The sequence below is a fragment of the Arvicanthis niloticus genome, chromosome 29 (genome assembly GCF_011762505.2).
Source record: "Arvicanthis niloticus isolate mArvNil1 chromosome 29, mArvNil1.pat.X, whole genome shotgun sequence".
NCBI classification, from domain to species: domain Eukaryota; kingdom Metazoa; phylum Chordata; class Mammalia; order Rodentia; family Muridae; genus Arvicanthis; species Arvicanthis niloticus.
Genome location: NC_133437.1, coordinates 3,380,760 through 3,394,442, shown reverse-complemented (window position 1 = coordinate 3,394,442; position 13,683 = coordinate 3,380,760). Strand labels below are relative to the sequence as shown.

Below are 13,683 nucleotides of genomic sequence, written 5' to 3'. Positions count from 1 at the left end.
ATGATGTACACACTCCCTGAAGATTCTCTACCGACTCCCCAAAGGTTTAAATAAATAGCCTTTGTTCTTCCAATTAAGTAAGCTGTGTCATTGCAGGCTGTCTTCTGAGAGTCTGCTCTCTTTGGTGTCCACTACATTGTTTCTTACCTCACTCTCCCTATCATTATCCACTGGTTTTGATTTCCAGAGGTCATGCCATTACAGGTGGGGAAGCAGGCCAGCCTGGGCATGTCAGTGCATGCTGGGTAAGCACTCTAGTAATTGAACTGCAGGCCAGCTCATACCCAGTTTCTTGACACCACCACTTAGACACATTAACTGTATCTCTATATATGTCCTTGGATATTTTGTTTTCTATTTTCTATTGAAATCAAGGGTGTTCTGAAGAACCCTACCACTGAACTATATCTCTAGACTTGACCAAACAAATACTTCAATGGCATAAACTACTGGGCACAAACAAGAATACCTAGGAACAGTAACAACTGATTTAAAAAAAAATGACTAGTACTGAGATGCATTAAGTGGACACTCCTAGATCAGATACAAACCAATCTTCAAAATAATGTTCAGAGAGTCTACACTCATTTATACTGGTAGACAAAGTTCTAACACATCCTTTTTTGTACATACTTCAACTTGAATCTTGTAATCAAGCAATGCTTGTATACCAAGGAATGGGTAGGAGGAGATTAAGCATAACACGTCCTGTGAATGGTGTGAACCTAGGGAAATGTGCATAGTTTTGTAATTTTAGACCCAGAGGAAGAAATAGTGGTGGCCTTTCACGATGGAATTCAGCTTAGTAGCCTACCACCGCAGACACTTGCCTAGGTTGTTTGGTGGAGACCATCCAACCCTGATTCCATGACTCCATTTCTCCATGCCAACTTGAATGTCTATGGAAATATAGATCCAATTTCATTACTTTAACTTCTTTTGAACACTTGTGTACTATGCCAGAACACTTGAGACCTCATGTGGCAGTTAGTGCTTGCTGAAAGCAGCCAGGAAACTAGGATAATAATGTCATGCTGCACATTTGCATACTGACTTTCATTTTAGAAGGAGAGTCCAAACACTGCACTGTGAATACTTGGCCAGGCCTGATGTTCTGCCATTCTGCCACCTAGAAACCAAGAACAAGTGGATCACAGGTGCAAAGGATTCTTCCAAAGACTTCACAGTACTCTGGGACCAAGGCCATGTGGACCAACTTTCTAACTGATCATAATTGTAGATACCAATAAGAGTTCTTATTTTAAATACAATTTCAGTTGAAGAAATCTTCTACATTAGTCATCTTATGCCAAAAATATTGTCAAAAGACGTAGAAGCCTCATAATATGGGGAGTGATTAGATCCCCAGCATTCTCCATTTATTCTAAAGTCATCCTTTACTGGCCCTGACACACTGAGATACATCAATTTATTATGCTTCTCCCTCTTCATTTAACAAAGCAAAACATGAATTTCACTATGCAATTTTATGTAATTGTACATGTTAGATAAAGTAAATAGGCAGTGGCTCTTTCCACTTGTTCTCAAAGCTGCAAAGTTGACTTGACCCAGAGTGTTTTCTTCAAAGTACCAGATAAATTCTTTCATGTCAGGTAACAAAGTGTTCTAATTAATAACTTATTTATTCTTTATGTAGCAAAAAAAACCCACCCACACACACAAAACAAAACTCTGCAGGAGTGGGGTATGTGTCAGTGTTAGACTACATGTTTACCATATACACATCTCTGGCTTCAATCTCCAGCACAAAAGAAAGAGAAAGAACAAGTTAAATGCAGTGTTCATGTAGAAAAAAAGTCCACTCAGTACAAGGTTCCTATTCAAGGTTATGTGCTGTTCTTTCACGCTAACAATAAAGTACTTTGATATAACCTCACAAAATTATGAAAACAGTACCATATCTGTATTATAATTTAGAATATTGGAAGGGGTTGAATGTACAGATTTATTGCAGGTTCAACCAAACCCTTATGTTTGGAGTAGACAGAAATAGAGAGAATTTGATAAGCTGTTTTTACATTTGCTTGAAAGGTAAATATGTAACTGTAGTCAAGACATTCTTATAAAAGTGGAGAATAATGGGAAAGCATTTTATAGATCAAATATGTAATTAAAATAAGACACAGATATTGAGAGAATGTCGTATACATCATGCTGGGTGCATGCCAGCAATCCCAGCACTCAGGAAGTAGAGGCAGGATGACCAAGAGTACAAAGACATGAGATCCTGTCTCAAAAAAGTGGGATAGGGTTTCATCATATGGAAGGAACTTGTGAATGAGCAAGATAGTTGCCAACAATATTTAGGGAAAATTATGTTTAACCCTATGTTAAGTAAACTCTCAACTCTGTTAGATAATCCAAGTCTCATCAACGTCTACCTCAAATAGTGCTAAATATTCTCAACAAATCAGTTAAAAGTTGAGGCTATACACAGATTATGAAAAGACAATATAGATATTTACTTACATTGATAGGAAAGAATTTTCTAAAAGCAAACATCTAAAAAAAAATCCCCAGAGAAAAAATTTGATAGCAGTGATTTCGTAAAATTAAAAATTCCATCAAAAGTCACCATAAATTTCAAACTTTCAGGCTGGAATACAGCCAGTTCGGTAGTGTGTGCTGTAGTGTATGCTAAGCACACGTGAGGCTCTGGCCTTTGAGCATTACCACAGCATTACCAAAGAGAGGTTTTAAAGGTAAAAAATAGCAACAGATATTTCAAGCAATGAGGTAATGTTCCCAATATGCACACCCAATCACCTCCTGTAAATATTTCCATTGCAGTTTTGTTATAAGTTTAACAAAAAAAATAATAATAATAATTAGCACATGGAATTCTGGAAATCAGAAAACATTTAGTTTTTAATAATGAAATACATATTGTCTATTTCAAATAAGTAGAAAAACTAATATGATATATAAATCCTAATTCTGTCAGTGAAATTTAAATTCCTGCCCAACATTGGAAAAGAAGGAAGGAAAGAAAGAAAGAAAGAACAAAAGAAAGGAAGAGGAAAGGAAGAGAGAAAGAAAGAAGGAAAGAAAGAAGTTAAGGCATGATTTTAATTTGGCTTTTCTATATTTTGTATTTTAATAAGCTTTAAGTAATTTTGAAGAAAAGATACAGATTGTGTTCAGTGAGTGCTATACAATGTTCTCATACACCCAGGTCAATGCTCAAAACAGTATATTTTCTCCACTACAGTATATTTTCTACAGTATATTCTACAGTATATTCTCTACAGTATATTTTCTCCACTGTTCATTAAAAATTGAGGCTCATGGAAAACTGACAGGGCTTGTGCTGGGCTCTCACAGGCCAACTTCAATGTCTTCTCTCCACAATACATTTTATGGCTTTTTTTTATCCTAAGAGGAAGATTTCAATTCCTCTCCAAAGCTCAGTAGGAGAAGTCAGAGGGAGAAAGGAAAATTTTACTCATAGAATCCATAACGCAGCCTTGAGGTTCATCATACAGCTAAATTCTTCAAGAAGAAAGTGAAATCCAAGTTTCATTCAAGGGTAGGAAGTAAAGGCGTGTTAGGAATCACCAGGATAAACATGATCAACATGCTGCAATACAGAATCCATAACAAGACCATGTGTCATTTAGGCCACGAAAAAGGCAATTGTAAATAGTTTCTTTAAAAATTCAAATGGTGATGTTAATAAATAAATAATAAATGGTGGTGATAATTTTTAGATAAGATTCTTTAAAATCAGCTCACATAATTTTCTTTCTTTTCCTAGCACTTTGAGCCCAGTGCCACTCCCATGCCCTGCCATCAAAAGACAAAATAAAACGGGCTTGCCTTAGGTTGGTAAAGTTTTTGGAAGCAAATACATTGTGGTAAAAATCTTTATTGCAAAATCTCTTTCATCAGGTTCTATATTCCTTCACTGTGGTCTCGAGCCAATGAAGTAATTATTCTTTATATACAGTATATGACCCAAAACTGCAATGGGTAATGGAATTGCTCTATGTTGCATTCCAATATTTCATGCGTTCCCCCTAATGTTCAATAGTTTATTAGTAGGGAATAAATTGGTACATTTCTTTTATTGTCATTTTTGCTTTCTTTTATATGCCAGTTTAGATGAAAGAAATACCACAGAGTAGTTAATCATCCAAAGGCTCAGTAGTGACATTGGTTTAAAGAATGATTAATATTTCTTTCAAACCTGTAAAAAAAAAAAAAAATGTTACCCGTAGTAAACACTGAACCTGACAGAAGAGAAAGTGGGGCCACAAAAGGGTTTGCAATCTCATGGGGAGAGCAACAATACTAACCAACCAGAGCTCCCAGGGTCTAAACCACCAGCCTGGGGGCACATAGGGATGGACCCATGGCTCCAGCTGTATATGTAGGGGAGGATGGCCTTGTCAGGCATAGATGGGAGAAGAGGTCTTCGGTCCAGTGAATGCTGGATGCCCCATTGTGGGGGAATTCGAGGTTGAAGAGGTGGGAGTGGGCAGGTGGGTTGGGGAACATCCTCATAGAAGCAGGAGGAGGGAGCATGGGATAGGGGGTTTCTAGGTGGGGGAAATGGAGAAAGGGGATCACATCTGAAATATAAATAAAATATTCAATTTTTAAAAGGGGGAAAAAAGAGAAAGTGGGGAATAGTCTTGAATGTATTGGCACAGGAGACAACTTCTTGAAGAGAACACCAATAAGTATATGTAGGCACTAAAATCAACAATTAATAAATGGGACCCAATGAAACTGAAAAGCTCTGTAAGGCAAAAGACACCATCAAAAGTACAGAATGGCAGCATACAAACTGTGGCTTTTACCAACTCCATATCTGGCAGAGGGCTGATATCCAAAATATATTTTTAAAAAAACTCAAGAAACTAGACATCAACAAACCAAATTGTCCAATTAAAAACTGAGGTACAGACCTAAACAGAAAATTCTCAACAGAGGAACTTCAAATGGCTGAGAAGCACTTAAAGAAATGTTCAACATCCTTATCTATCAAAGAAATTCAAATCAAAACAACTCTGAGATTCCATCTTATAACTGTCAACATGGCTAAGATCAAAGACACAAGTGACAGCTCATGCTCATGACGATGTGGAGCAAGGAAGACACTCCTCTATTGCTGGTGGGAGTGCAAACTTGTACAGACATTTTGGAAATCAACGTGGCAATTTCTCAGAAAATTGGATATAAATCTATCTCAAGACCCAGCTATACCACTTTTGAGCATATACCCAAAGGGTGCTCCATCATACCACAAGAACATTTGCTCAACTGTGTTTATAGTAGCTTTATTTGTAAAAGTCAGAAACTGGAAACAACCTAGATGGCCCTCAAGAAGATTAGGTAAAGAAAATATGATATATTCATACAATAGAGTATTACTCAGCTATTAAAAACAATGACATCATGAAATTTTCTAGCAAATGGATGGATCTATAAAAGAACATGCTGATGCAGGTAACCCAAATTCAGAAAGATAAACATTGTATGTACTCACTTATAAGTGGATATTAGCTGTAAATTAAAGGATAATCATGCTACAATCCACAGACCCAAAGAAGCTAAGTAACAAGGAAGGCTCAAAGAGGGAACACAAAAAACTCACTGAAAAGAGGAAAAAGAATAGGCATCATGGAAAGGTGGGGAGAGGGAACTGGATTAGGGTGGGGGTGAGAACAGGAGATATCAGGTGTAAGGGAGATGGAGGGAGGGAGTACGGGGAGAAACCACTGGAATGGCGGGGCATCTCTAGAGCAAGCTAAGGCAATGGAAACACCCAGAAATCAAAACAGGTGATCCTAGCTAAGACTCCTAGCAATGGATACAGAGTCTGACCTGGCCATCTCCTGTGGAGGGATTGAGATACCAACCCAGCCACAACCAGTCAAAACCTTTGACCTACATTTTCTTTTCTGCCTATAAGATGTGCTAGGGTAAAGGTAGTGCAGAAATTGCAGAAGTGGCTAATCAATGGTCCAGCTTGGGACCTATTCCATCAGAGGAAGCCCACCCCTGACACTTCCCAAAGGGCCAGGAACCAGAAGTTGTATAGCCCAGAGACACATGAAAGAACAAAACACAAATAGAAAAAAAAAGTCAATGAAATGATTCCCAATAATATTCTACTATACTCATAGATTGATGCCCAGCCCCATTCTCATCAGAGAGGCTTCACCCAGCAACGGATGGAAACATTAGATAGAGCTTGGGGAATCCTGACAAGAGTGGAAGAAAGGATTGTAGGAGCAGAGGGGTCACGGACAATAGAAGAAAACCTCCAGAATCAGCTAATCTAGGACTATAGGGGTTTGCAGAGACTGAATTGCCAACCAGGGAGTCTTCACGGGTCTGGCTCTTCACACATACGCTACAATTGTATAATTTGGTTTTCTTGTGGGAGTCCTAAGAGTGGGAGCAGGAGCTGTCTTTGACTCTGTTCCTGTCTTTTGCATCCTTTCCTCTTACTGGGTTGCCCTTTCTAGCCTCAATAAAAGAGAAGGTACCTTATCTCACTACAACTCGATATGCCATTGTTGGTTGACATCCACGGAGGTGACACTTTTATGAAGAGAAATGTAGAAGGACTGGATGGGGGGTGGGGTGGGGGAGAGACTAGGAGAGGAAGGAGAGAAAACTACAGTCAGGATACAAAATAAATAAAATTAAATTAAAACAACAAGAAAAAAACAATTATACCTATAAATCTGAGAACATGATTTAAATTGTATTAACTATTTCTGATCCTATGTAATTTTTAATGTGTGTTTATCAGACCCATAAAATATCAACGACTGTAAAACTTGAATCTTGATTCTCTCAGAAAATTAATGAGATTCTTTCAAAAAAGTAGCTACTTCTTAGCTTTGAGAATTTAACTGGAAGGCTAACCAAAGAATCAACAGTAGCACTTAAATATGTGGCAAATCATACTCACAAACTTGGCAAGTCTTGTTCTGGATGAGGACAGGAAGCCAAAGAGATGGGCAACACGGGTGTGAATACTGGGTCTCACTCCTCATAATGAACTACAATTTGCCTCCGTCCTTAGTGAATTTAGGGATCTGCCCACATGGTCATTGTCAACCTCACTGACATCATAGAATATAAATCTAGTGAACGTCCACCCATGCTGTCCTCATCACAGTAGATGTAAACTAGTTCTAATATACTGTTACAACATTGATTGTACTTTGCTTTCTAGACTTGAGAAAGTGTCTGTCTTGAACTGCAAGAGACATTGATTTATTTTTTTCACCCTTCCAGAATAAATATCTGGTTTTTGCTGTTGTTCATTCCTTTGATACAAAGTAGCCTTATGCTTTACAGCACAATTCGAAATAACACTGTTATACATTTGAACACGAGTTGAAGATTATTGTAAAAGCAACAACTCAGAAAAGAACACCACTTGAGCTGTGCAATATGAAATGGACTTATAGATATCATGCAGTGATGTAAACTTTATGATGGAAGCCAGGAGGGAAAGAAAGAAAAAGGAAAGGAAAAAAGGATGTTAATAGAACAAAAATAAATAGGAAAGAGGGAAACTGAGAAGAGACTAAAGAGGAGGAAGAGAGAAAGAATCTTATGCTGGGTAGCAAACCTGAGGTAGAACTCTGCCCCACACCAGGGCATATGGTCACACTGTTCTTTGAGGAAAGTATGCAGATTAGAATGCCTTCTCAAAAAGCTGCCCATAATCGACTTTTTTTTTCTCCTTTCAAGTTTTGCTATATCACTGTGGCAAAAAGACATTGAAAAGGCTGACATTTGCCAAGACATAACTCGTTTTTCATAAAACTCTTTAGACAAGCATGGGTCTGGGCATTTGGAATGTACTTTATGTTTTGTATGATCCATGCTCTATGCTAAGGGCAGCTTGGTCCCCCACTTTCCACAGTTAATTCAGTAAGATGCCTTTCAGTACTGTACCTCTAACCTATGAAAACTATATTGGATAGGATATAAAGATTGGTTAGGAACACACAAAGAAGGTATCAGATGCTTTTTCCCTGCCAACATTTCCTTCATTTTTAGATATAGAAAACCGTATTTCAGCCCAAAATCTAGAATGCTGAAATGTTCACAGAGAACAGCTTGGCAACTCAAAGTCTCTTGGCGACCGAATCTTAGTTAAGTGTCTTCCTCAGCTCCCACTACAGCGATCTTACCAGGCTTGCTTGTGCCTGGATCTTTTCTATCTGTCTTAAAGCCAAGAGCTCTCTGTCGAGACACTGAGGTGCTCTAAGGCATATTTAAGGTTAGGAGGGTGACTGGAGATGATTTTATATGGTAGTATTTTTTTTCTCCTTAAAAATAAACAGCAGATAGGTATTCCTCTGATTCTTGCTCAGGGCACTACCCCTTAAAGTGTGTTCAATAAGCATTTTTTTTTTCAAAGTGGCTGTAGTGGGAGCTGAGGAAGACAATCAATTTGGTAGTTCCTCAGAAAATTCTGAATAGTTTTACTTCAAGATCCAGCTATACCGCTCCTGGGTATAGTTGCCCCACTATACAACAGGGATACTTGCTCAACTATGTTTATAGCAGCTTTATTCATAATAGTGAGGAACTGGCAACAACCTAGATTAACTGAAGAACAGATAAAGAAAATGTGGCTCACCTACACAATGAAATTATAAACAAAGACATCATGAATTCTGTAGGATGGAACTTGAGAATATTACCCTGAATGAGGTAACCCAGAGCCAGAAAGATACATATGATATGTACTCACTTATAAGTGGACATTAGCCATAAAGTACAGGATAACCATGCTACAATCCACAGACACAAAGAAACTATAATAAGGAGGCTCCAAGGGAAGATATGTGAATCTCACTCAGGAGGGGAAACTAAATGGTCATCAGAGGTTGATGGAAAGAGGGAACTGGATAGGACAGGGGATGAAGAGGGAAACAGGGATGGTGATCAGGTGTGGGGACAGGTGGGGTGGGAGAAGGCTAGGAGTGACAATGAAAATTGATGGGGTCATCTCTGGGACCAGCTGGGGGCCTGGGACTGGGGAGGGGAAACAGGGAATCTATGGGGGAGAACCATAGCTGAGATTCCTACCAGAGTGGGATATAGAGGCTGAAGTGGCCACTTCTTACTGTCAAGTTGGACTTCCAGAGGAAGGAGGGTGACATCAATCCACCCACAAAACCTTCACAATTTGTCTTGCCTATGAGATGTGCAGTAATAAAGATGGAGCTGGAGGGCTCGAGAAGATACAAGAAGACAAGACCTACAGAGTCAACCAACCTGGGCCCGTGGGCTCACAGAGATTGGGCCACCAATCAGAGAGCATATAGGGGCTGGACATAGGCCCTCTACATATTTGTAGCAACTGTAGTCCTTCAAGTGAGTTCTGTGACAAGTGGAATGGGGACTGTCTCAGGCTCTGTTCCCTGTCATTGGATACCCTTCCCCTACTTGGACTGTATGGTTAGGCCTCAGTGGGAGAGGATGTGCCTAGTCCTGCTGGGACTAGATGCCCCAGAGTAGGATGTTACCCAAGGGGAGGCTCCCCCTTCTCTAAGGAAAAGAGGAGAGGGCAATGGGGAGAAGAATTTGTAAGGGTGGGACTGGGAGGAAAGGAGAGAGGAAGGAACTGTAATCAGGATGCAAGGTGAAAAAAGTAAAATAAAATTGGGAAAAAATTCAATATTCACTGAGTTTTCCCAACCAATAAAATTATGTCACTAAACAGTTTTTTTTTTTTAATGTTTCTTTACAATGCTTCATTGAGAAGTTCGTTTCTCCCCATTCTAACTTGAGAGAGGCTTTGCCTTCTGTTTGGCTTTGGATTTAGTTATTATATAATTAATTAATTTCCTTCACATCTGACCACAGTTTCCAGTCTCCTGGGCTTGTTCTCCAAACTCTCCTCCTTGGTTGCTTTCTTGTTTCATCTCCTTCCTATTGCTTTTTGTTCTATTTGTTAGCATTTCATCCAGGTTCTGCCCAACAGTTACCTAGCAACAGTCAGGTATGAGCCTGGCTTGTGATAAAAGGACTCTTTGCCCCCCCCCCCTTCCTCTCCCTCTTTTCCTTTCCCTCCCTCCCTCCCTCCCTCCCTCCCTCCCTCCCTCTCTCTCCCTCTCTTTTCTCTCTTTCTCTCCCTCTCTTTTTCCCTCTCCCTCACTCTCTCTTCCTCTCTTTTCCTTTCCCTCCCTCTTTCCCTTTCTCTGTCCCTCTCTCTTTTCCTTTCCCTCCCTCCCCTCCTCTCTCCTCTCCCTCTCTCCCTCTCCTCTCTTTCTCTCCCCCTCTCTTTCTCTCTCTTCCTCTCTCTCCTCTCTCTGGTCTCTTTCTCTAGTCCCTCCCCCATCTTCTCTCCCCCTTCTCTCCACCCAGCTGGCCTCTTTCCTTCTTTCTCTCTCCTCTCTCTGTCCTTCTCTGTCCCCTTTCTTTCTCTGCCCCCACTTCCTTCTCACTCTCCTTCTCACCCCCCACATAAACTTCGTAAGCCTGGTACCTGGGGGGTGCCTCTTCATGTTCCATATAAGGCACCCCCTCCTGCGGTGTCATGCCCTGGCACTACAAAACTATCACTATTAACCTCCTCTTCCCTTTCTTTTTTCTTTATTTCCCTCCTGGCTTCCATCATGAACCTTAGAGCACCGCCTGATATCTTTAAGTCCACTTCCTCTTGTGTAGCCCAAGTGATATTCTTGTCTGAATTCTTGTTGCTTTACAATATTCTTTAATATCACATGCAAACTAACAACAGTAGTATATCAAATTGTACTGGAAAGCATAAGGATACTTTGTGTCCGAGGAATCAACAACAGCTAAGGACAGATGTTTACTATGGAAGGTAAAATGGTAAGCCAAAGACATTTTAAGCAAGTGCTCTACCAATGAGTTACATCGGATCTAAGGCATCTTTCTTCCATTTTCACACACCCGCCCAATTAAAAATATTTATAAAGCCCTGCACTTAAAGTATTTAAATAAATGAAGATACAACTTATAGAAAGTACACAGGATGAATACCTGAAGCCAAACTTCTTGCAGCTTAGCTCCTGTCACAGAGACCCTGAGGGAGATTTAAACAGCCCTAACCCTGATGATTTAAGAAAATCACTTTTCATGGTCTCACAGGCACTCAAAACATTTTAAGGACTACATACAATGTCAAAGCCTTCGGTTTCTTCTCCTTGCCAGCAGGCAGAATGCACACCTTCCTCTAGAGAACTCCGTCTCAGCTGGCATGGGCCTTAAGCACAAGTCCTGCCTTAAAGACTTGGAATGAACAGAAAGGGTCTGTATCCAGGCCAACTTTGACAGGCGCCAAATAACCAAGTGGGAAAGAAGTATCAAAGGCTACTTTTACCCCTAAGTGCTGAAATAAGAATCTGTGTGCCCCGTGGGCTTTCTATACAGGCCAAATGAACAGATTGAGGAAAACTTGAGAATTCGAAAACACAGGGACTGCCTTTCTCAAACCTCCTTTGAAAGCAAGGGAGGGGGAAGGAGAGAGAAAGAGAAGGCAGGGAGAGGGAGGGAAGGGAAGGGAGAGAGGGAGGGAGAGAGATAAGAATTTTAAACACCCTTTAGCTTGCACATTGACATTTTAAAGATAAGATAGGGAAGGCTGGGAGATACAAACTCGTTGGAAAAGCACGCACTTATAATGCCTGAGGCCCTAGGTTCAATCTCCAAGACCCCCTCCCCAAAGTTAGGGATTAGTAAATTCTCTTAAATAGTAAGAGTGCTAAGATTGCTAAGGCTATTGACCTTTGTCACTCGCTCATTTGAAACCTGGAGGACTCTGCGATTAGGTGGAAACTTTCCTGCTCTTTCTAACATTTCAGTGAAGACAACAGATTGTATCTAAATCTAAATAGCAAACGCGGGCTAGAATTTTTCTATGTTTTTTAATTGATTGAGCCTTTCATAATGCAAATGATATGTTTCAATCAAATATACCTGTATTTTTCTTTCTCACAACTCCTCTCCTACTTCTGCATCACTTTTCCCACGCGACTCTGTGTGTTGTGCCACTTTCTTTTAAAACCCACTGACCCTACTTCCCACTTCCAGGATGTGGCCTCGCAGTGTCTCAGGGCCACATTCCTGGAGAAAACTGACACTTCTTCTTTAAGAAGCCACCAGCTGCTTCAACTAGAGATTTCTTCATGAGTCCTTCTTTCATTCATGCAGAGATTCTGGTTGGCTTGACCTTGGGCACATCTTGTGCATGCAATCACAGTTACTGTGAGCACATGTGAGTGAGGTGCCCTGTCCAGAATCCACTTTCCAGTCATTCAGTGGCTCTGAGGATGTTTGTACCATTGATCTGCAGTGACCCTTGAGCCTTGGGAGCAGGAAGTGTAGTATAGACTTCCCATTTGGAGATGAGCACATTACAGCCTCTTCTTGTCTGTCTATAGGTTGACCAGTTGCATCTCCGTGTTAAACTGCAAAAAGAAGCTTCTCTCAGGAGGGTGCGGACATGCACCAGTCAGAATAATGGTAGCAGGTTATTCCCCAGGGCCTTCAACCTATCCAATTAACAGTGCTAGATATGAGTTCATGAGCTCTTGTGAAACGGATTAAAAATTCCATCAGAAAGTGGTTCTTTGCTCCATAATATTTGTGAGACTATTGCACCGATAGGCATATCTTTCCAGGTTTCTTACTACTGTTAACTCTCAGGGCTCTGGCACGTACTTTTCTCCCCCAGCACATGATTAGTGCCTTCTAGCATTGTGAAAATGAGATGAAATCTTATATCTGACCTACTGAAAAGTTATAAATGCATGTTTATATAGGAAACACAACTTCTTTCAATGATTTGTTTCCTTTTCAAATGTGTGTAGAAGTTCCACTGAGCCAAGAAGGAAACAATGTATCATGTCATTAGCTTATTAAAAGATGACTATATTTTAAATAATGGGGTGTTTCCAAGTTTGGTTCTAATGCTGCCTCCAATATTACCTTAGCTATAGGATCTACACAAAATTATTGACTTCATCTGTAAAATTAAGATAACAATAGGATGTAATTTGTGATTATTATTTTAAAATAAAATTGGTTAATTTGTTTGAAGCATTTACCTCAAACATCTGGAATACAACTAAGGTATTTTGTAACTATTAGTCAGTAATATTATTAATAATTTAAAGAAACTACTACAAAACTAAATAAGGGGCTCAAGAGCTGGCTTAGTGGGTAAAAACATTGGTTCCGCCACTGTGAGAGCCTGAGTTTAGATTCTAGCACCCACATAAAAGACTGGGAGTGGCTACACAATGTGCCTGTAACCATGTAACCTGATCTCTGGTGGGGGTGGTGTGGAGCTTGTTGGCCATCAGCCTAGCTCCAGCTTTAGAAAGAGACCCTGAAGTTCTCTTGCTTTGTTGAGTCTTTGTGAGGTTTAGGTATGAGCATCATTGTGGCTTCATAGAACGAACTGGGTATAGTGTTCTTTCTGTTTCTATTTTATGGAATAGTTTGAAGAGAATTGGTGTTAGGTCTTTTTGAAAGGTCTAATAGAATTCTGCACTAAAACCATCTGGTCCTGGGCTTTTTTTGGTGGGGAGACTTTTAATGACTGCTTCTATTTCTTTAGGTGTTATGGGACTGTTTAGATAGTTTATCTGCTCCTGATTTAACTTTGGTATTTGGGATCTGTCTAGAAAATTGTCCATTTCATCC

The 13,683-nt window shown here is 39.9% G+C and overlaps 1 protein-coding gene across 8 annotated transcripts in view; it reads right to left on the bottom strand.

Moving 5' to 3' along the window:
* Positions 1-13,683, bottom strand: part of Mctp1 (multiple C2 and transmembrane domain containing 1) — a 550,355-nt gene that overhangs the window by 9,617 nt on the left and 527,055 nt on the right. The gene's annotated exons all lie outside the window — the stretch shown is intronic.